The following is a 23523-nucleotide window of genomic DNA, read 5'->3' as shown; positions in this document are numbered from 1 at the left end:
AGGGATCTAATCCCGTTAGGATAAATATAGTTGTGAAGGGAACTTTTGTCAAATTAATCTCAAATAATGTAAACTGTGTAAGAGTCAGTGAAGGCCCTTTTGGAACCCAATGATAGTGGTTAGGGTATGCAACTCTGCAAAAGATCTGCTTCCTCGCTGAAGAAAATGTTGCTAACACCACCTATGCAAATGCTGGCATGTAGTGCAAGCACATTTTAAAAAATATTTTAAAATGTAAACTGTAAGGTACCAACTGGAAGACGGAGGAGAAGTGTCAATACTTGAAATCATATATAAAATGTGTGTGTGTGTAAAGTGCCGTCAAGTCACAGCCGATTTATAGCGAGCCCGGTAGGGTTTTCAAGTCAAGTGATGAAGCAGAGGGGGTTTGCCATTGCCTTCCTCTGCAGCTTTCCTTGGAGGTCTCCCTTCCAAGTACCAACCCAGTTTAGCTTCTGAGATCTGTCGAGATTGAGCTATACTATACCATTCCACATCCCCCATTTATAAAATATATTACAGTAAAGATTAAATCATCAGCTTAACTTCAGCAACCAAAAGCCTGCCAAAATAAAAAGGTGTTTCAATACTTCAGGGCAAGGATGTTCCATACTTGTAGTATAGGCACCTAAAATAGCTTGCTTTGTAATATATCGTCGCAGCCCAAACTTAATTCTTTGTTAGCAATAGACATACTAAAGCTGGAACAATACAGAGAAAATTAACATGGCTCCTGAGCAATTATGACAAACAATTTTGTAGGCATTCTATACTTTCATGGACAATAGGTCTGTTTCTCAATGGCCAATCCAGTGATAGTGGCTCGGGAGCAACATGTGGCTGTTTGACTTGCCACTTTTTGGGGTACTGTTCCCCAATGTGTAGGGTTGCCAGGTCCCGCTTCACCACCGGTGGGTGGAGCCTGAGGAGGGTGGGGTTTGGGGAGGGACTTCAATGACACAGTGGCCATTTTATCCAGGTGAACTGATCTCTATCGGCTGGAGATCAGTCGTAATAGCAGGAGATCTCCATCTAGTACCTGAAGGTTGGCAGCCTTACCAATGTGGCACCTGACCTATTTTCCTGGAAAGCGAGCAAGGACATTGGCCTGTGCGGCTTTTGGGTGACAAGAGGTTCCCCCCTTGAAGCAGCCACTGCTGCATGGACTGGAAGACGGGTAAGTTGTGAACCTCCCAGAGCTGCAGGTCTCATGCCGGAGATGGAAGTAAGTGGCCTGTCCTCCCTTCTGCAGACTCTGCACTGTCATCCCAGCACGCAGGCAGCTTCTCAGAGGAGACCAAGCTGGCTGCAGAGAAGTAAAACTGCCACCATGGCAGCCTCCCCAGTAAAGAGCAAGATGGCCACAGTGGGGTGGTGATGGTTTTATCCCCTTTCTCCATGATCAGCTTACTCTTCTCCAGGTGCTTGAGAAGGCCCTTTCTTGGGTTGCCACCTGTTGAGCTTCATATGGTGGGGGCAACCAATGCAATGCCTCTGAAAATGATCAGAGTGGCAATTATCCTGTTTTGCTCCCTTACCTTCTTGGAGGAAAAATAGGATAAACATTACATAGCTGAAAAAGGAACAATAAATAGTCACCAGCTAAAACACCAAAAAAACTTTGCTTCTAGTACAGTTTCAAGGAATGAGCTCTCTGCTTCATCAAGGGAAAAGGTTTTTTCTTCAAACTGCTTGCATGTGACAAGAGCCAAGGAGAATTTGTCTCAAGACAACAGTTCATCTTAATACAATCTGGTTGCAACAGCTACTGCAGAAAATTGTTTGCAGTTTGCAGGCACTGTGGGAGACCATCATTACTGACCAGATTGAGAAAACCATCAATGACAATTCAGGACTCAATCTAACTGTGGGATCTAAGGGCTGTGCTTCTTATATATAATATTAGTGCTATCTTCTCACATCTCTTTAACTCTTATTCATGTTTATTTGTTCTTGGCTCCCGTCAACCTTTCTCTATAATGAAGGCTACAGCTCAACTGAATTCAATTTTGGAAATCACCAGAACGCAGAATTTATACCATACTTTTTAGAAATCCTTACAATGTTACTTTTTTAGCTGAGGAAAGGGTATATTGTTTGCTTTGCTGTTGAATAATATGAACTTGCTTACAATCCAGTTCCTTTGGGTAGGCTCTTAAGCATTATGTTAATTCATTTTCATCAGGAATGTCTGACAGAAATAAAGCAGTTTAATCTACCTATACTATACCCTTCTTTTAAAAGGCCTGTTCACATCTGAAGCTCAAATATCAAATGGCAATAGCATTTTATTTACAGGAAAATAAATCTGTAGGGTTTATGATCACATATTTTTATTACTACACTATAAAACTTCATCTGGAACAGCCACACTTTAACTTAACAATCTAATTCTTATTAAAGTCAGAGGAAAAAGCTTGGGTTTCACCTTGTTCCCAGTCCTTATATAGAACCTGTGGTGTTGGAATCTAGAGGCTTAAACCAATGTTTAAGTGTGCAACAGAAACTTGTGTTTCATTTACTACTATATGTATGTGTGAGCTCTATGCTCGTTGACCAATCCATAAACAGACTCCATAGGCAGGAAATCCTAAGGAAGCTGGTTTATTTGGAAATATACAACAAGTTGCAGAAGCCAGGAAACTAAATGACTCTAATGAGGGGTGCATTCTACAGAGGATCGTGTATATATAGAAGAAAGGCTACAAAATCAGGCCACCTCTGCTTGCTAGGGCAACCCTTCAGTTCCCACAGAAGTTAGACTACACAAACTACTTTCAAAACAATAGCATGACAGCATAACAGTTGCGACCTTGGGTAAGCACCTGGCTAAACCACAGTACTCCGTTCTCAGGCCAGGCCAGGCCTGACATTTTGCCCCCCTTCCCACGCAGCTACGGGCGCGAGCTTGTCAGGGTAGGGCGCATGGTAGCGACGTACCCCTTAATTTTCAAAGTGAGAGGTGTTAGAACTCATCAGCTGTTAATCCCAAATGTCTGAAATACATTTTTTAGTCATCCTACGAATTAATGATATCCAAAGCATCCTATCATTAACAGCCCTGCTCAGGTCTTGCAAACTGAGGCTATGCTTCCTTTATTGAATCAATCAATCTCATATTGGGGTCATCCTCTTTTCCTGCTGAATTTAACTTTTCACAGCATTATTGTCTTTTCCAGAGACTCTTGTGTTCTCATGTGACTAAAGTACAACAGCATCAGTTTAGTCATTTTAGCTTCTAAAGAGAGTTCAGGCTTGATTTGATCTACAACTCACTGATTTGTCTTTTTGGCAGTCCATGGTATCTGTAAACCTCTCCTCCAACACTACATTTCAAATTAATCAGTTTTCTTCCTGTGTGCTTTCTTCATCCTGTGTGCTTTCTTCATCCACCAACTTTCACCCCCATATATAAGTCAAAAGCGACTTGACGGCACTTAACACACACAAACACAGGTTCTTTCTCTCATTTTATTATTTTACATATTATTATTTCACAGCACTACTTTATTTTACATATTATTTTACATATTATTATTTCACAGCACTACCCTCTCCCAATGGCCCCGCAAAAAAACAAGATTTCAGGGGGCCTTTTGAGATGCTGTGGGAGGGAGAGGCAGGAAAATTGGGCTCTTTGGATCCACAGAAATGCTATTTTGACTCCAAGTATTGCTTTTAGCTGTTTTTGCAGGTTTCTTTTCCAAGACAGTTTCTCAGATATTCTGCAACTTTAATAATAATTTATCAATAAATCATGTGGTAGAGGTGTCTGCAGCACCATCTGGTCACAGTTGTTTGGTTCATTTCAGCTTGATATCCCTCTGTGTGATGTCGACAGGTTCCTCGAAAATATGAAAGCCACTATCTGCAGTTTAGATCCATGTCCTTCCGAGCTACTGAAACATTGCTAGGAAGAAATGAGGACTCCAGTATTAGAAATTCTTGATGTCTCTTTGATGGATGGGTCTTCCCTAAGCCCATTAAAAGTGGCAGTCATCAGATTTCTGTTTATAAAGCCTTTAGGGACTCACAAGTGCTAGCCAACCTATCTCCAATTTGCATTCTGGGGAAACTCATTGAATGCATTACTACAGAACAACTGCAGGGCTATCTGGATGACATGTCTGCCCTTTGACCCTCTACAGTTTGGCTTCAGGCCTGCCTTTGGGAAAGCATTGGAATAGGGTCGTCATCCTCCAGTTGGGGCCTGGAGTTCTCCTGGACTTACAACTGATCCCTAGACTACAGAGATCAGTTCGTTTGGAGGAAATGGCAGCTTTGGTGGGTCAGCTCTACCTGCTCAGCTATCTCTTCTTCTCAAACTCTGTCCTCCCCAGGCTCTGCCCTCAAATCTCCAGGAAGTTCCCAAGCTGAAGTTGGCAACCCTATCTTGGATGCACTCATTTTGGAGAGATAACGGTTGTAGAAAAATTAAACAGAAGTCCAGAGGCGCACCTCAAAGACTAAACAAATTTATTTGGACATAAGCTTCTGTGAGTCAGAACTCAGTTTAACAGATGCAAGATATGTACATCCATAGCAGATAAATCTAAAGTCTTTGTGACATCTCCTCGATCCTGTGTTTCTGTTGAAGAAGAGTTGGTTTTTATATGCAGACTTTCTCCACCACTTAAGGAAGAATCAAGCCAGCTTACAATCACTTTCCCTTCCCCTCCCTCAACAGACACCCTGTGAGGTAGGTGAGGCTGAGAGAGCTCTAAGAGAACTGTGACTAGCCCAAGATCACCCAGGTGGCTTCATGTGTAGGAGTGGGGAAACCAACCCGGTTCACCAGATTAGAGTCCGCCGCTCATGTGGAGGAGTGGGGAATCAAACCCAGTTCTCCAGATTAGAGTCAACCACTCCTAACCACTGCTACACCACACTGGCTTTCTGTTGCTTGTAAGTATAATGCTATGGAATGCATGACAACAGTATGTTAAGCTGTCAACTGTATAATTAATATGGCTTCCATCCATGTTATAAAGAGTTTCTCTCTCTGTTTTACCACCATATTCCATAAAACAAGTAGAAATATACTACAGATGTTAGTCTGAGGCCAAAATTTCAACAAATAGTGGCAATAATCCAAAAATCAGTCAACTGAAGCTATGTCATCCAGGAATAGCAACTGTAAAAAAAATAACTAAAAACATAAATTTTGCTAGGAGGAGCCAGGAGGGAAAAAAGCAGTGTTGTTCCTCAAGTGCACATTTGTTACTGGTGTAGGTATAATTCCAGTAATGAACCCAGAGCAACAACCAAATGGCAGACTACTTTTTCTTGCTCTTTTGCTGCCACATTATATTTTCTGTGCCAAGACGCATAGGGTCCTCCCCATTCGCTGCCTTTCTATTAATAAGCCAAACAGAGAGGAAGAGCAGACTGAAAGATTAACTAGAATCATACACATTTTAAAAACCCAATATTTGGCTTTAATAAGGAAGATAAGCTTTGAGGTGCTGCAGTTTTCAGGGGCTGTGCTTAACTATACCCCCACTGGCCATTTTTCTGCTCCAAATTGCCTTTTTTAGATTGCTTTCGCCCCTGTGGCATTATTTATGCTTATAAACATGCATGAGGATCAATTTGGGACAAAAAACAAATAGCAGAGCAGAAAACTTTAGCATCCTTTTCTACTCCCACTTCTGTGCTCAAAACCTGAGCTTTCCAAGGCAGCTTTTCTTTATTTAAATCAGCAATGGGGTATAAATGCATTTTTTTCTGTTCGTACATGCATTTCATGTGAAGTTCAAATGTTACAAGGCTGATTCTCCTTCAGGGCTTAGAGGCAGAGAGCATCAAGATTTGCATTTGCAGTGGGACAAAGGAGCAGGCATGCAATCAGAACAGAGGGGTACACCTATTAGCAAATGTTATGCATGAAAGCCTGGATGCTCAATTGCCCCTCCATCTGGATTGCAATTTGTTCACCAATAAGAAGTGTTAAAAATCCTGTGGCGTAGATTCTCTTTTGGGAAGAAAGGTGGCATGGTATAGCCTGATCTTGTCAGATCTCGGAAGCTAAGCAGGGTCAGTACTTGGAAGGGAGACCACCAAGGATGACTCTGCAGAGGAAGGCAAACCACTTCCCTTGAAAGCCCCTTTGCTAGGGTCGCCGTAAGTCATTGCGACTTGACAGCACTTTACACACACACACAGTTTCTCTTTCTCTTGTAGTCTGCTATATTTTGGGTATTTGACTCAAATTGCGCATAACACTGCTGTGGCAATCCTCCCTCCCCTTCCTGTTTGCCCAATTAACCCAACAGGAAAACAAAACATTGATTTTCAAAAAGACATTTCCCTTGACTATCACTGTGCCAGAACACACACCTTGTTCTGCTTGAGATTAAAATCACTGGTTGACAAAAGAAAAAAATATATAGCTGTGCAAAAATTGTCTAACAATCACTGAGAAAACATTAAATTAGTGATAAGGACAACACTCTTTCCCTGAATCTAAAAGTTATTCATTCAAGATGGTGAGTTAAAGGGTTCACGGACTAAGCGAGGAGCGAGGAGCCGCCATGTGGGGTGCGGCCACCCATTCGTCATGAGCGGAGCCAAGGTTTTTCCAGCGAACAAAGTAAAACAGTTTCCCTTTCTTCCATTTGGAGTCTAAAACCTTGGATATTTCCAAATGGGTGTCCCCTCCTACTACGGTAGGAATCTCGTGTGCGGGAGGGGGGTGGAACTGGGGGGCTGCCACATAGGGTTTGAGGAGGCTTATATGAAAGACTGGATGGACTCCTTTCAGAGTTTTTGGGAGGTCCAGTTCCACAGTAACCTCGTTGATTACTCTGGTAATGGGGAAAGGTCCCACATAACGGTCGCTCAGTTTTTTGCAGGGGCGAAGAGAGCGGAGGTTTTTGGTGGACAGATAGACTTGCTCCCCCACCTTGAGTTCCCATCCCGGAGACCGGTGTTTGTCTGCTTGTTCCTTGTACTTGCTTTTTGCCCTTTCCAGATTTTTGAGCAACCATGGCCAGGTGGATTTAACCACCTGAATCCACTCCTGAAGGTCAGGGGTAGACTGGAGCTCTGGCGAGACGGGGGCAGAACCGAAAGGGCCGAAATCCGTCCCGTATATAACTTGGAAGGGACTAAAGCCGGTAGAGGAATGAGGCGCATTGTTATACGCATATTCGGCAAATGGCAGCAGGTCGACCCAGTCGTCCTGGTGGAAATTTACATAGCAACGCAAATAACATTCTACCACCGCATTTACTCGTTCTGTTTGACCATCCGTTTGGGGGTGATAGGCGGAAGAAAGGCCCTGCTCTTCCACTCCCATTAACTTTAGGAAGGCCCGCCAGAATTTGGCAACAAACTGGACCCCCCGGTCGGAGAGGACCTTCCTCGGGATCGAGTGTAGCCTGAGGACGTGTGTGATGAACAGTTTAGCTAAGCCCTGGGCTGAAGGAAGGCCTGCACATGGAACGAAGTGAACCTGTTTGGAAAAGAGGTCTGTGATAACCCAAAGAACCGTTTTTCCCCGACTCGGAGGTAGGTCGGTGATAAAATCCATGGCGATGACTTCCCAGGGACGGGAGGGGCTCTCAAGCGGTTTGAGAAGCCCTGGGGGTTTTCCCATCCGTTTCTTGGCTGTGGCGCAGGTGGGGCAGCTGCGCACATACAACTCTACATCAGATCTCATACCGGGCCACCAGAATTGTCTTCGAACCAGGTGAAGCGTTTTTATGAAACCAAAATGACCCGCTAGCCTGGCACCATGTACAAGTCCCAATACTTCCTTGCGAAGAGAGGAGGGGACGTACAGTTTCCCCCCTTGCACCCACCAAGTGTTGGTACGTTCCAGACCAGTGGGGAGGAGATGATGCTCCTCCTCCTGCAAGGAGGCGTCCCGGAGTCGCTGTTGGAAGGCTTCCGGGATGCCTTTGAGTGTAGGGGGGGTCTCCGGTGGTCGGGCTTGGGACCGGGTGGTGACGGCTAAGCTAGGAACTTCCCCTCGCTGCTCGGGAGTGAACAGGGAGTCGACTGGGCGATCGAAATCGTTGCGATACTGGGGAAGTCGTGACAAAGCGTCGGCTAGGGCATTTTCTTTGCCAGGGACATGTCTGAGAGTGAACCGGAACTTAGCGAAAAATTGGGCCCACCGAACCTGTTTGGCATTGAGTTTTCTAGCCCCCTTGAGGGCCTCAAGATTCTTGTGATCGGTACACACTTCGAATGGCAGTTCGGCCCCTTCCAAGAAGTGTCGCCATATGGTAAGGGCATGTTTGACCGCTGCTGCCTCCTTCTCCCAAATGGCCCAGTTGATTTCAGACTGGGAAAACTTCTTGGAGAAGTAGGCGCATGGTCTCAACCGTCCCCCCTCATCCCTCTGCAATAGGGCCCCGCCCATGGCTACATCCGAGGCATCCACTTGCACCACAAAAGGCTTGGTGCAATCTGGGTGAGCCAAAACGGGTTCGGATGAAAAAAGTAGCTTCAAACGTTCAAAAGCTAGCTGGCACTGGGGGGACCATTGCAAACGGGCTGAGGGAAGCGCGGCGCTAGCCCCCTTGTCCTTGGTACGCAACAGGGCAGTGAGGGGAAGCGCAACTTGGGCAAAGTTAGGAATGAAGTTCCGGTAAAAATTGGCAAACCCCAAAAACTGCTGAAGTTGGCGGCGGGTAGTGGGGGGTTCCCAGTCCCGCACTGCCTGGACCTTGGCGGGGTCCATTTCCAACCCTTGGTGGGAGATCACATACCCCAGAAACGTAATGGAGGGTTGGTGGAATTCACATTTGGACACCTTAGCATACAGTTTGTGCTCCCGCAGCCGCTGGAGCACCTCTCGCACTAGGCGCACATGGTCTTCCATGGTTTCAGAGTAAATAAGGATGTCATCGAGAAATACCACCACCCCCCGAAACAGCAAATCATGCAAAACCTCATTAATTAATTGCATAAAGACACTCGGAGCCCCCGAAAGTCCGAACGGCATGACTAGGTACTCAAACATCCCAAAACAACTGGAAAAGGCCGTTTTGGGTTCGTCTCCTTCTTTGATGCGAATGCGGTGGTAGGCTTCTACCAAGTCCAGTTTGGTGAAGATTCGGCCCTCCTTTAATTGTGCTAGAAGGTCAGGAATAAGAGGGAGGGGGTAAGCATTAGACTGGGTGACTGCGTTCAGTCTGCGAAAGTCAATACACAGTCTTAAATCTCCCGTCTTTTTCTTTACAAAGAAAGCTGGGGCTGAATAAGGAGCCTTGGAGGGGCGTATGAAACCCCTCGCCAGATTGACATCCAGATAGTCTCGCAACACTGTCTTTTCACTAGGGCTCATGGGGTAAACCTTTCCCTTAGACAGTTTGCCTTCCCCTACAATCTCGATGGCACAGTCCGTTTCTCTGTGGGGAGGCAGTTCGTCGCACTCTCTAACATCAAAAACATCAGTAAATTGCGAGTTCTCAGAGGGTAATTGAGGAGAGACTGGGGCGGGGGACCCTACCAGTGCGGCGGCTGGAGTCCTGAGTACCCGTTCCTTGTCATGCAACCCACAGGGGTTTTCGGGGAAGGAAAGCACCCGTTTAACCCAATCAATGGAGGGATTGTGCCCCCTTAACCAATTCATCCCTAACACCACAGGGGTTACAATAGGGGCGATAGTGAAATACAACCGTTCCCAATGTTCCCCCACGGACATAATCACGGCTGCAGTTCTGTGGGTCACCGGGCCCCGTTTAAAGTCACTCCCGTCCATTTGGGAAAAACGGAGGGGTCCCGGAAGCCGCTTGCGCCGGACACCCAACTTCTTGGCAGTTTCCTCATTTATCATGGTGCGGGCACACCCCGAGTCGACCAACGCGGGGACCTCTAACGGGGGGCCCCCTTTGGGTAGGGACAGATGGACACGCACAAATACATTGTCCTCTTGGGCGCTTACCATCGGTGGAGCTCCTTGCACAACGATAGGGACGGTCTGCTGCGGAGCCCCCTCTACAGCAGACCGACGGCGTTTTTTGCCGGCTGTTCCCACTCTTCCTCCTCGCTGGAAGAGGGGGACGGGGTAGTGGCCTCCGGGGAGCCGTCCGAATCAAAGACGGTATTTGTAATCCGGGACCCCGATGGGACCGTAGAGTCGGATGCCCCATCCTGGGGACGTGCGTGGAGAGCGGAGGGTGCGCCGGAGCGCCGGCTCAGTGGTCCACTTCTGCGGCGAGGCTGGCTGTCGGCGGCCGGTTTCGTCGGCTCGGCCTGGGTTTGGCGGGGAGGGGTCGGACGGCCTGAGCGAGAGGGGCATTGCGATGCAAAGTGACCCTTTCCCCCGCAGATCAGGCAGACGCCGGCCTCGAACCGCTTGCGGCGTTCCGCGGCCGAGAGGACCCCGCCACCCCCTTGCCGGAGTTCCCGGCCACGGTCACCCCGGGGCCTGGGGTCTCGCCCAATCCGTTGCTTGGACAAGTTCAGGAGTTGTTTGCGATTCTCGATGTCAGCAGCATGGCGAACCCAACCTTCCACATCCGGGGGGTTCCCTTGCATGAAGGCCCAATGTTGGAGGTCTGGGTTGAGACCCTCCCTGAAACATTGTACCAAGGTAGCCTCACTCCAGTCCAGAATTCGGCTAGCCAGTGACTGGAACTCACTTGCATACTGCGCCACCGACTTAGTCCCTTGGCGCAGTTGCATCAGGGAGGCTTTAGCCCGCTCACCTAGAGTCGGGTCCTCAAAACGGTTTCGGAGTGCTACCATGAACTCGTCCAGGGTTCGCAGCACCGGCGAGCGGAGTTCATACTGCAACACCATCCAGGCAGCCGCCTCCCCTTGCAGTAAGGAAGCCACGTACTGCACCCGGGACTCCTCAGAAACGAAGGTTCGGCCTTGTTCCCGCATAAAAATGTCTACTTGGACCATAAAAAAGGTCAACTGGTCTCCCGACCCGTCATACGTGACTTTCAGGTCCCGACGGGCCGGGGGGGCAGGGGTTGCGGGCGGAACTACTGGCGCCCCGTCTGGGGGAGCACCGGCTGGAGGTTGCAATTTCAGCGCATCTAGGGTCGTGGCCATCTCACCCATTACGCGTTGCATGATCTCCATCTGCTCCTGCATAGCCCGGCGGTCTTCCTGCCACTGTTTTCGTTCTTCCTCCATGAGGGCCTCTTTGCGGGCCGGGTCCCCTTCGAGTCCCGTGCTGGGGAAGGCCAACCGGCGATCCTTCGCCGCAGTCCGCGAGAGCGACCAGCCCTTGGGAGAGTCCAGCCAATAAGTGAGCCCCCGGGGACGTCCGTCCCGATCTTGGTCGGGGGCGCGACCCTTCGGTTTCTTTGGCTTGGCTCCCTCCTCTTTAGGGTCCGGCTTCTCCGGCTCGTCCGGTTCCTTGGGGACATCGGGGTTAGGGGTGGTGTCCTCGTCGGCTGACATTCTGTCCAAAGCGGTACAGCTGCAGTCCGAGAGGCAAGGACTTGCAACTTAATGTGAGAGATCCCCCTCTCTGAGTTTGCTTCTCCAAATCAGTTGCTCAGACGTTGATACAGAAACAATCGATTTATTGAAGCCTTCAGGAGATGAGACAGGCACAGGTAGAAAGTTGCAAGTGAGGGGCTATACGGGTTTACAGAATATATTGACTCCAGGGCACTGGGGCACTGGGGTTCACACTTATTGTTATGGGAAGTTACAAGCTTGGCATAATACAAAACATCAGACAGATCCCAGGAAGTCTGGGCGGCTATCACACTTCCAAGGCCGCATCGGCCTGAGGGAGTACTGGCAGGAAGAACAGCGGGGGGGGGGAAGATACATGGGCCATCAGGCCTGGCGCCTGAGACCAGAAGGTGTGAACTGCTTTTACGAGTTCACTGATAACACAGCAGGTGATGGAAAGCAGAGACACAAAGACAGAGACCCTCACAGTAGGAAGGAAGAACAATTTTTTTTAAAAAATTAATTTGATCTGATCAGTTGTGAGCACATGCCAGCACAATGAAAGCTACTGATTTGCACAGGTGCAAAAGCATACACATAAATGGAGCTGATTCTCAAGTCCCCACAGTGATTCCCATGGAGTGGTGATATCCATGGTAATGTTCATGGGACCTCTATGCCTGGTGACCAAACTGAAAAGTATCAGGTAAAAGTATGATTTCTCACCTGGGCATTTTGTTGCTATATTGTTTTTATTTTATTTATTTAAAACATTTTTATGCTACCTTTTAATGCAATTTAGGGTTCACAAGGTGGTAAACAAACTTTAAATACACAAACTTTAAATACATATTGCTATTACAATTGATCTCTAGCCAACAGAGATCAGTTCACCTGTAGAAAATGGCCGCTTTGGCAATTGGACTCTATGGCATTGAAGTCCCTCCCCTCCCCAAATCCCACCCTCCTTAGGCTCCACCCCAAAAACCTCCTGCCCGTGGCAAAGAGGGACCTGGCAACCCTAGCTCTAATACTTCAACGCCTCTGTGCAGACAAAGGGGATTGCATGGCTGGAAGTTACAAAGAATCTAACTCGAGTAGATTGTACCTGATGTCAAAAACACAAAAGATGTATTGCTTGTAAGGGATGTGTGTGTTTACTTTCTAATCCAATTTAATTCACTGCTATTATTGCCATATTTACAAACTGATTAGGCCATAAATTTAGTCCATAAATTTCGCAGCTTTCTGTCACTAAGCAGGATTTAATATGCACAGATTCATTTTCGTAAGGAACATGTTGCATTTGTGTTTGAGCGCACCCAAATCATGCTAGTACAATTATATATCTTGGCTTTTGGAAAATAACTATATAGCATACGCTGTTTATACTAGATGGATGCCTCCCACAGAAGGTTAATTAAATGTTGCATTACATCAAGCCATTATAGTGCAAATACCAGGACTGTTGTGTTTCAATTCTTCTCTGCCTCTGATAATGACAGAAGAAGCAAATTAGTTTTTCCTCTGGGTTTCAACTGCTTGCCCTTCCATATGTTATTGCTTTCTTTAGTGTGGATGCTTGTTCCTAAATACTATCAACACGCTTCTTTTGAGTCAACTGTAAAATGGATGGGGCAATGACTGACTACCTACTGGCAGAGCACCTTACTTACAGCATAAAGTATTAACTAAAAGGAAAATATATTGCTTCCATGATGTCATAAATTACATCTGAAGTACATGCAAGGGCAACAACAACGTTCATTCATTGCCCAGGTGTTACTTAGGTCACTAGATGGCTGGTTCTTGTCAACAGCCTATAGAGAACAGAATCTTATCTTTTCTGTCAGAAAGTATATATTTGCTTGTTTTGTAAGCTCAGTAAATATCACCAGCCATCATTGTTTATAGCTATGAACCTGAAGGCATTCTCTGAAACAATTCAATTTATTTCTAGATACTCAACTATAAAGATGGAGGAACCCTTCAATCTCTCTCCCTCTCTATGAAATTAAGACAGTTAATTCTACCTTTCAGGAGAAGAGTCATGCTTCAACCCAGAGCTGGTTATCACATGAGACAGATACTACACAGTTGCCTGAGTAGTGTGTGTGTGTAGCTTTTTGTTTTTGTTTTTTTGAAGCACTATTGTGGACCCACGGGCAAGTGGCTCCAAGGAAGTAGGGGAGTAAGAAAATCAATAAACACACATACACTGTATTATTTGGAAAATAAATGGCCACAGTTTTATTGATCAAACCAGAATGGAGCGTTGACGGAAAATCATGGGGGCGGATCCAAGATATCGGGTCACCACCCTGTAACCCGATAGTATTGAACCACTCGATAAACACCCCCCCCAACACCCGTGGGGGGTACCACACCGGAGTAGCGCTTAGGTGGCCCCACCGGACGCACATATCTATGTGGAGCCAGCGCCACCTGGGATTGTAGCTCCCAAACAGGTCCCCGAGCCGGGCAACGCTGTTGAGCTCCATCCCAAGACCCCTTATGGGGGTCCTCACAAACGTGAAGGAAACACCCATCTTCCCTTCTTGGATCAGACCCCATGCAAAAACCCTCCAAGATGATTGTATGTCCACTTCACGAATGAATGAACCACCAGAAAGCAAACTATTTAGGACAACTGCCACTATATTGTTTATTATTTTTCCTCTCAAGAACGCTTATAACATTCTGTCACACACAGCATACATGGTCAGCAAGGATTGCTTTTCTCTGTAAAACCATGGGTGCACTATCACAAGTATCATACACTATGACAGCATTTTCAAGTAAGCCATCCAAGAAAGACTTCTGCTGGTGGAAGGGGGGAGGCAAGTTTTGGTAATTTCTCCCGTCCCAAGGCAGACCCGTCCCCCAGGAGCAGCATTTCAGTAGGCATTTGGACTGCAGTGGCAGGTGGGCGACAGAGGTCTGTTCTCTCACTGGAAATGTTTAGACCAGGCTGCTACTACCAGACGTGAGCGGAACTGGGAAGAAGTCAAGATACTCCTAGGCTTGTTTGTAGTCTGGTTTCCTCCAGTCCCTGGTTTGTATACCACCAGAGAGGTGAAGTCCATGTTGGGGTAGAAAGCCTGACCTACCAATGAAGGACAGCCATGGCAAGTGAACAGTTAGGAGAGGAACTTGCTTGGTTTTTTTTTTTAATTGTAAGCCATCTTATTCAGGTCTCTGGAGAGGAGACAATATATATTTTCTAATAAATAAATTACACTGCACCATCTCCCCCATTCCTGTTCCAGCGTTGATTATAGTGTGTGTGTGTGTGTGTGTGTGTGTGTGTGTGTGTGTGTGTGTGAAGTAGGGGAATGTCCTGACACAATATATTCTTATTACATGAACAGATGCATTGTTGATCTCCCGTTATAATTTATTTATCTTTGAAAATGTGTTATTTCAGATTCAATACATCTTTAATGCATTGCCATAAATGTGTCTAAGGTACTTCCAAAGACAGCAACGATTTGATTAAGCAACATAAAAAGGCTAATAGCTTTGGACTGAATTCACGGTCAGAATTCATAGACTACTTCACGCACAGCTGCCCTCATGTGATCCCTTAAGGGGCACATGAGAGGACAGCTGGGATTACGAAGGGTCCACGCTTGAGTGAAGGTGATATTTGTTTAAACCAGCACTTAACATGACTTAAATACACAGCCACCCAAACTTATGCAATCATAGTGAATCAAGTGTGCAGCTACCATCCTGGAAATCTCAAGTGCTGTGTACCTACTACCCTCTTAAAATCTACTGTACCACACTACTGTCACCTCCATGAATGCAAACCCTCAGTGTGGCCTTGGGAATAGCACAACATATTCGCAAGGCAACCATGTGTGAACATGCTCTAATGTGTGCTCTAATATATCATTGGAAAATCCTCAAAATCTCCATAATTTGAAAGTCTATTAATATCCTTATATCATGCCAATTCACAAACCAAGTTAAGCAGAAATAACAGGATTTAAATGGATCCATTCGTAATGACTTCAGTGGGATTAAACTGCATAATTGTGAGAAGATTTTGCTTTCTTTGCAGTCTCTTTTACAGAGTGACCAATAAAACAGTGTGTGTGATGTAGCAGTTTATTTGCTGCTTCAGACTCCTATCAGGAAGTGAGCAATTGCTGAATCAGGAAAACACAGTAAAAGGCAGTCTTAACACTGGATTAGTTCGAGTCCACCTTTTTCTATTCTTACTGAATTATGCGTCATGGATTTTTTTAAAACAAAGCCTCTGCTGCCTGCTCTTAAACTTTTCACATAAGCAAATCAGCAGTTATTTTAATCACTAGGATTGATATTATGATTACTGGTAAAGCAACAGATGCCGTCTGCCAATTTTACAACTATCACATTCATGACAACATGAAAGCACAAGATAAACAGCATCATAAGGCACGCCACAGTTGGAATTAAAATTAGAACCATCAGAGGGGAGATGGATTACTGCTTTATTGTGCTATAATCCATACTGTAGTTAAATCTGGACGTGCCATTCTTACTATAGCATCTTTCACTTCCAACTGCACTTTTAAGCATATCCACACACTTTGCATGTTGGGACAGTCATGACAAAGGAATGCAACAAATCACTTTTGAAAGAAATTTCCTACCCTTGGCCACCTTTTTTCAGAAATTACAGCGCACGTTCTTAGCAAAAGTAAAATCATTAATGAGAAAAACCTCGATTGATATACTGTAAATGATGATATTCTCTCAGTTGGGATTTAAAATAGTCAAGGATTACAAAGCATTTTGTACACTAGAAAATACTATAGACAATAATATTATTTTAATAACAATTTAATTCAAGCAACTTTAATTAAACTGAAGATAATCATGTAGCACTGGTCTATTCCAGGATAACTCTAGTGCCATAAATTCATTAAGTACTTACAGATTTAGGATAAAACTATCTGGTATTGTTTAATAACATGATCCCCCCGCCCCCGGGATAGCCTGTGATTTTTTTTTAATGTTACCTTTTATTTTTTCAATGACTGGATTGACAAATTTCTACATTGTAAGCAGAGTTTTCAGTAATTTTGTCTGATGATGTGATGACTATCCCTTTAGACTTGATCTACCAAGACTGTTTGTTAGGCAGTAACTAGTATCTTATTTAACAATGTTCTGCAGGTTCTGTGTGACAACTACGTTCAAGTAGGGTTAGTCTCATCTCAGAAATAGCTTGAATATAACATATGAATTTATGTAGAAGAGATCTCCGAAGCTTCAATCAGTGTAGAATGCAGCCACTTGGTTGTTTCTGGGAGGGGGTAAATCCCACCATTTACTGAGATTCTGGAACATCCGCACTGGCTGCCAGCTTATTTCTAAGTTCTAGTCAAATGCTGGTTTTGACCTTTTAAGCCAGGGATGGGGAACCTCAGGCCCCCGGGCCATAAACGGCCCGCGAGGACATTTTCAGTGGCCCACGGGAGCTCCAGGGCCCTTCCATTGAAACACGGACCAGCACGGCTCTCCCCGAAACTGTTCTGGAAGCCGCAGCATGCAGGAACGCTGCGGCGCCCTTTCAACCTCCTCTCGCCACCTGTCAGCTGTGGGGCGGTGAGGGAGGGGGGGAAAGGAAGAAGCCAGCCGTGGGCGTGCCTGCGTGAGGCACAAAGCCTTCAGCCCTGCTGGGCCCCGTGTGTGCACATGGGGTGGGTGGGGAGAAGGTGCTGTGTTGGCGCTCTTCCCTGCCGCCCCCCTCGAAGGCCTCTGCCAGCAGCACCGAGCCCAGCCCAGAGGATGACAGCGGTGGTGGCGGCAGCGTGGAGCTGGACTTTTGGGAGCCGCCTGAGGGGGACGAGGAGGAGGAAGGCGGCCAGGAGGAGCTGTTGCTGGAGCCTGGAGGCCCGGCCTCATTGCCTCTGGCCTCGCCGCCCCCACTGTCATCCCCCAGGTTGGCCTCAGTGCCACTGCCACTGGTGGGGGCCTTTGAGGGGGGCGGCAGGGAAGAGCGCCAACACAGCACCTTTCTCTCCTCCCCCCTGCTTGTGTGGGTGCGCGTCAGCAGTGCTGAAGGCTTCCTGCCTCGCATGCACGCGGCTGGCTTCTTCCTCTTCCCCCCCTCCCTCCCTCTCTCTCGCCCCCCCCCCAACAGCTGACAGGTGGCGGGGAGGCCAGCAGCAATACCATAAATATGTATTGTGTTACAATATATTTGCCAAATGGATAGAATCAATGCATTTCAAACAATATATAATATCATATCAATATATTATAAGTTACTCACACTCGGGCTGTATAATAACACGCTCCTCTGTTGGGTGGGATCAATTGTCCTTATGGTATACAAGACCTTATAAAATGTAAATGTTACATTAGGTCTAGTATGTATAATTATAAAAAATATATCAATTGATGGCAACATGAAAATGATTTTTTAACAGTGGCAGCTGAAGAAGACCACCCCCTCTAGTGGTCGAAACAAGGAATATCTGGCACCCTGTATTATATATACGTGATCTACTATTGCCACTTGTTTTACTTAGGAGTCAACATACTCCAAACAGCAGCAACAGAAGATACCTGCTATTTCCACTACCAAGTCTGGACGTTATTGAGAGTATATCCACGTCTCCTTGGTGCAAGTTTGGCGAGATATTCGCACAAAGACTCTTTGAATGGGATTCAGACATTTGTAATTACAAGTTGTTTATGATTTATCCTGCGCAATATTGCACAGACAATGATTATATAATTGTATGTTAACTGTATGCCTAAATTGAACAAAGACATACTTTGCATTTATTGAATGCTTGCTTTTCTGCTATTTTGTATTTGCTAACCTCCAGGTGGTGGCTGGAGACCTGGCAACCCTAGCATCACCCCCCCCCGCCAGGAGATCTACACCTGGTATGGCCCCCGAATGATGTTATAAATATGCAAATAGCCCTTGCCAGGAAAAAGGTTCCCCACCCCTGTTTTAAGCCCTTAACAGCCTGGTACCCACATACTTGTTGGACATTCTCTCCCAGTATAAGTACTTTCATTTCCTTTTATCCCTTAGAAGCTCCTTGATCAATTGATCTTGAGCAGCATATATCTAGTGTTGGAAGGATATAAGGACAAACAAATCTTGCCACTGACAATGTAGTCTTGGGGTCCCTATCCCTTAGTAAAAAAGGCATTATGTCAGTCACAGAGGCATTGGATTTGTTTATTAAAAGGGGGGAAATATAGTGCGATCGAAGTTCCTCGTAAAAGCGGCATTCCAAAAGGGCATGGGCTAATGAGTCAATAGAGCCAGAAGAGCAAGGGCAGAGCCTGTCTGAGTATGGTATATTCAGAATTCTGCCCTGCATTACCATAGAAGGGTTAGCATTCAATCTAGCCAAGCAAAAAGCTCTACAGAGACGAGGAGTTGTCAGATAATATGTATAGGCAGGCACCACGTGGAGGGGGTATTCCGAAGAACTGGGATGAACAGACGCGACGAGCACGAAAAGTAGTGCTGTTATAATCGAGCTCTTTAATGCGCTTTTTAATTTTGGTAAAAGCTTCAGTTTTCCCAAGATCTAATAACATATTCTGCGAGAAGCCCAGCAACGCCAGTTTCTCATCTAAGATTTTTTGCCATGAGGATTTAAAAGGGTCATGCTTCAGAGAAGCTAGGAACCCCTCAGTGCTAAAGCACAGTTTAAGGTGTAGTTTAAAGGTGGCCAACCACGCCCTAGCTTCAAGTGACATTTGGCCAAATTCGGAACGAAGGGTAACGCCAGCAACACATCGAGGGGCATTTAGGAGTTTTCGTAAGAACTGAAGCAGTGGACGATCTATAGATTCATTGATGACTGTAATCCAGATGGCAACACCAAAGAGGATAATTGGGGTAATTTTAGGTTAAAAACCTGAATAGCCCCTGGAATATATCTGCCACCTTTGGTGTGAAAAAAATTGACAATAGCACCAACCCCAGGTTTAATTTTGTTGGACACTGCTTTTTGATGGGCATTCCAATTTAGGTTATGGGAAAACAGAATGCCAAGGTAAACAAACTCCTTGACTTGGTCAACCTCAAAGCCATCTAATACCCAGCGAAAAAGAGGCATTTTTCTCCTCTTAGTGAAGATCATAATCTTAGATTTATGATAGTTTATTTTAAGACCTTCCCTAGAGCAGTACTCAGAAAAAGTTTGCAAAGACCTTTTCAAACCAATTCTTGTGCACGACAGGAGAACTGCATCGTCAGCATAGAGTAGAATTGAGGTGGGATGACTTGCAAGCTTTGGGGGGTGCAAAACTCTGAGAAATTGGTTGCCATATCATTCAGGTATAGATGAAACAAGAGAGGAGCAAGGAGGCAACCTTGTCTAACTCCCTTGACCAGCTCAAAGGGCTCGGTTAGTTCTCCTTGGTTGCCACAGCGAACCTGAGCTGTGAGGTCAGTATGAAATTGCTGAATCAGCCATAGTAACCTCCTATCCATAGTAGAATGTGATAGTTTCAACCATAGTCTCTCCCTCGGGATGGTATCAAAAGCTCCCTTAAGATCCATAAAACCCGCATAAAGGGTGCCATTTCTGGGGGAGGAATATTTCTCGGCTAGATGGGAGAGCACTAAACAGTGGTCTGTGACAGACCAACCCCTTCTAAAGCCAATCTGTTCCCAGCCAAGGATGTCATTGCTCTCAACCCAGTCCAACAGCCTCTTTAATAAGTAGGAGGAATACAATTTGCCTAAGCAAGACAAAAGGCTGATTGGGCGATAACAGCTTGGGTCAGAGCGCTGACCCTTTTTAAAGATTGGGACGATAATAGTATGTCTCCAAGATTTTGGAATGGCTCCTGATGCATTAATTTGTGTGAATACAGGAACCAGAATGTTGGCCCACCATTCACTGTTGACTGTAAAAAGTTCGTAGGGAATTAGATCAGGATCTGGGGCTTTGCCTGAGCGTAGGCGATCAATGAGCGGTTTAATTTCCTTAGGAGACACATCTGGCCAGGAATTCAACAAAATAGAAGGTGCTACAGGTATAAGTCCCTGGTTTTCCACAGAGTAGGAGAAGAGGCTCTTGAAGTAAGCTACCCAGACCAAAGACTGGATACATGCGGGGACTCTGGCATAGCCATTACTTAAAGAATTCACACTCCGCCAGAAAGTTGAATTATCATTGTTGTTTATAGCTGTAATCAAGCTCCTCCAGTTTTTATATAGGGCCTCTTTTTTCCTCCAGTTTACCAAGTCCTTGTAGTTCTTTTTAATAGTTAACAATTCCTTCAATACTGAAATAGTATTGTTCCTTCTGAATTCTCTATGTTTCCTGGTTATTGCTCGTTTGAGTAGTCTACACTCGCGGTTAAACCAAGAATTTCGTTTGTATAAAGCATGCAAGCTTGAGGTGATTTCTTTAGTAAATAAAGGTTTAAATAAATAAATTAATCTGAAAAAAAAACATTTAAGACAGTAGCTGCAGACTCTTGCTCAAAGAGGGCAGCTTTCAACGAAGTCACCTCCAAAAGCTGCATTTTACCACACACCAAGGAATCAAGCTCAGGGCTCCAGTAAACACGAGCTAGGGCTTTTTGGGATTGGTGCAATATTTGATGGTAGGACGGTATTCCAATCAGCCTTTTGTCTTGCTTAGGCAAATTGTATTCCTCCTACTTATTAAAGAGGCTGTTGGACTGGGTTGAGAGTAATGACATCCTTGGCTGGGAACAGATTGGCTTTAGAAGGGGTTGGTCTGTCACAGACCACTGTTTAGTGCTCTCCCATCTAGCCGAGAAATATTCCTCCCCCAGAAATGGCACCCTTTATGCGGGTTTTATGGATCTTAAGGGAGCTTTTGATACCATCCCGAGGGAGAGGCTATGGTTGAAACTATCACATTCTACTATGGATAGGAGGTTACTATGGCTTATTCAGCAATTTCATACTGACCTCACAGCTCAGGTTCACTGTGGCAACCAAGGAGAACTAACCGAGCCCTTTGAGCTGGTCAAGGGAGTTAGACAAGGTTGCCTCCTTGCTCCTCTCTTGTTTCATCTATACCTGAATGATATGGCAACCAATTTCTCAGAGTTTTGCCACCCCCCAAAGCTTGCAAGTCATCCCACCTCAATTCTACTCTATGCTGACGATGCAGTTCTCCTGTCCTGCACAAGAATTGGTTTGAAAAGATCTTTGCAAACTTTTTCTGAGTACTGCTCTAGGGAAGGTCTTAAAATAAACCATCATAAATCTAAGATTATGATCTTCACTAAGAGGAGAAAAATGCCTCTTTTTCGCTGGGTATTAGATGGCTTTGAGGTTGACCAAGTCAAGGAGTTTGTTTACCTTGGCATTCTGTTTTCCCATAACCTAAATTGGAATGCCCATCAAAAAGCAGTGTCCAACAAAATTAAACCTGGGGTTGGTGCTATTGTCAATTTTTTTCACACCAAAGGTGGCAAATATATTCCAGGGGCTATTCAGGTTTTTAACCTAAAATTACCCCAATTATCCTCTTTGGTGTTGCCATCTGGATTACAGTCATCAATGAATCTATAGATCGTCCACTGCTTCAGTTCTTACGAAAACTCCTAAATGCCCCTCGATGTGTTGCTGGCGTTACTCTTCGTTCCGAGTTTGGCCAAATGTCACTTGAAGCTAGGGCGTGGTTGGCCGCCTTTAAACTACATCTTAAACTGTGCTTTAGCACCGAGGGGTTCCTAGCTTCTCTGAAGCATGACCCTTTTAAATCCTCATGGCAAAAAATCTTAGATGAGAAACTGGCGTTCCTGGGCTTCTCGCAGGATATGTTATCAGATCTTGGGAAAACTGAAGCTTTTGCCAAAATTAAAAAGCGCATTAAAGAGCTCGATTATAACAGCACTACTTTTCGTGCTCGTCGTGTCTGTTCATCCCAGTTCTTCGGAATACCCCCCCCCCCACGTGGTCTGCCTGCCTATACATATTATCTGACAACTCCTCGTCTCTGTAGAGCTTTTTGCTTGGCTAGATTGAATGCTAACCCTTCTATGGTAATGCAGGGCAGAATTCTGAATATACCATACTCAGACAGGATCTGCCCTTGCTCTTCTGGCTCTATTGACACATTAGCCCATGCCCTTTTGGAATGCCGCTTTTACGAGGAACTTCGATCGCACTATATTTCCCCCCTTTTAATAAACAAATCCAATGCCTCTGTGACTGACATAATGCCTTTTTTACTAAGGGATAGGGACCCCAAGGCTACATTGTCAGTGGCAAGATTTGTTTCAGTCCTTATATCCCTCCAACACTAGATATATGCTGCTCAAGATCAATTGATCAAGGAGCTTCTAAGGGATAAAAGGAAAGGAAAAAAGGAAAGGTAGAACGGTATTAAGTGTTGAACACATAATTGGTTGATCGAAAGAGAGATAGGGAGATGGTCACTGCCCATGTAATCGCCGACTTCCATATTACTGATTAGAGGTAAGAGATCTAATGAAACCAGAAAATAATCGATAACACTGGCACCATTTTGGCAGTATAAGTATTGTTCCTTATAAGTATAAGTACTTGAAAGTGCTATGCACATAGTAACAAGGGCTAATAGTCCCAGCATCAAGGGGGTGAAGACTGTTTCTGCCTGAATGTGGGCTCTGTTTGGTGGTCCCAGTCTTTCAGAATGGGCTGCCAAAAGATCCACACCATCTTTGTCAGTGCTTTAAAAATGGTGCAAGGCTACATTGTTTATAACACCTTTGGTAGCTCACTGTTGTTTAATGCTGCAGCTGTTTGCTGGCCCTGGTGACAGTGGTTTATGTTATTCTGTTGCCAATTGTGAAGCTTTCAATATCTCTTTTTTATACTAAAGATACGTATGGAAGCTACTTTTGAGTAATTACTGTTTTTAGAGAAGCAGTATATAAATCGTTAGAATGAATAATTAAACAAGCCAGGTTGTTCTTTTGTAATCCATGTAATTATTCCAGAACAAGCGGAATCCTCTCAAACTATCGCCAAAATAAATAACACTGATTAAATTTTCAAATTCATCCACTAGCTTATACTAAAATGCACGTAGGAAATCTGCCTTTCCAACAAATTTTAACCTCCAGTAACACATATAGTTAATTAGTGTCATGGGTAACTAATCCATGTTAAGTGATCCTTCTTTTTGTCCACTTACA

General features: G+C 45.2%; 1 non-coding gene across 1 annotated transcript; it reads left to right on the top strand.

The window, feature by feature from the left end:
- Positions 1 to 675: 675 nt before the first annotated feature.
- On the top strand, positions 676 to 777 carry LOC130481269 (U6 spliceosomal RNA). The gene has a single exon (XR_008933455.1). It is a non-coding gene; the product is annotated as a U6 spliceosomal RNA (small nuclear RNA).
- Positions 778 to 23523: the final 22746 nt, after the last annotated feature.

Source organism: Euleptes europaea, chromosome 7 (assembly GCF_029931775.1).
Source record: "Euleptes europaea isolate rEulEur1 chromosome 7, rEulEur1.hap1, whole genome shotgun sequence".
NCBI classification, from domain to species: Eukaryota; Metazoa; Chordata; class Lepidosauria; order Squamata; family Sphaerodactylidae; genus Euleptes; species Euleptes europaea.
The sequence above is the reverse complement of the archived record's forward strand: the minus strand, read 5'-3'. Positions and strand labels throughout refer to the sequence as shown.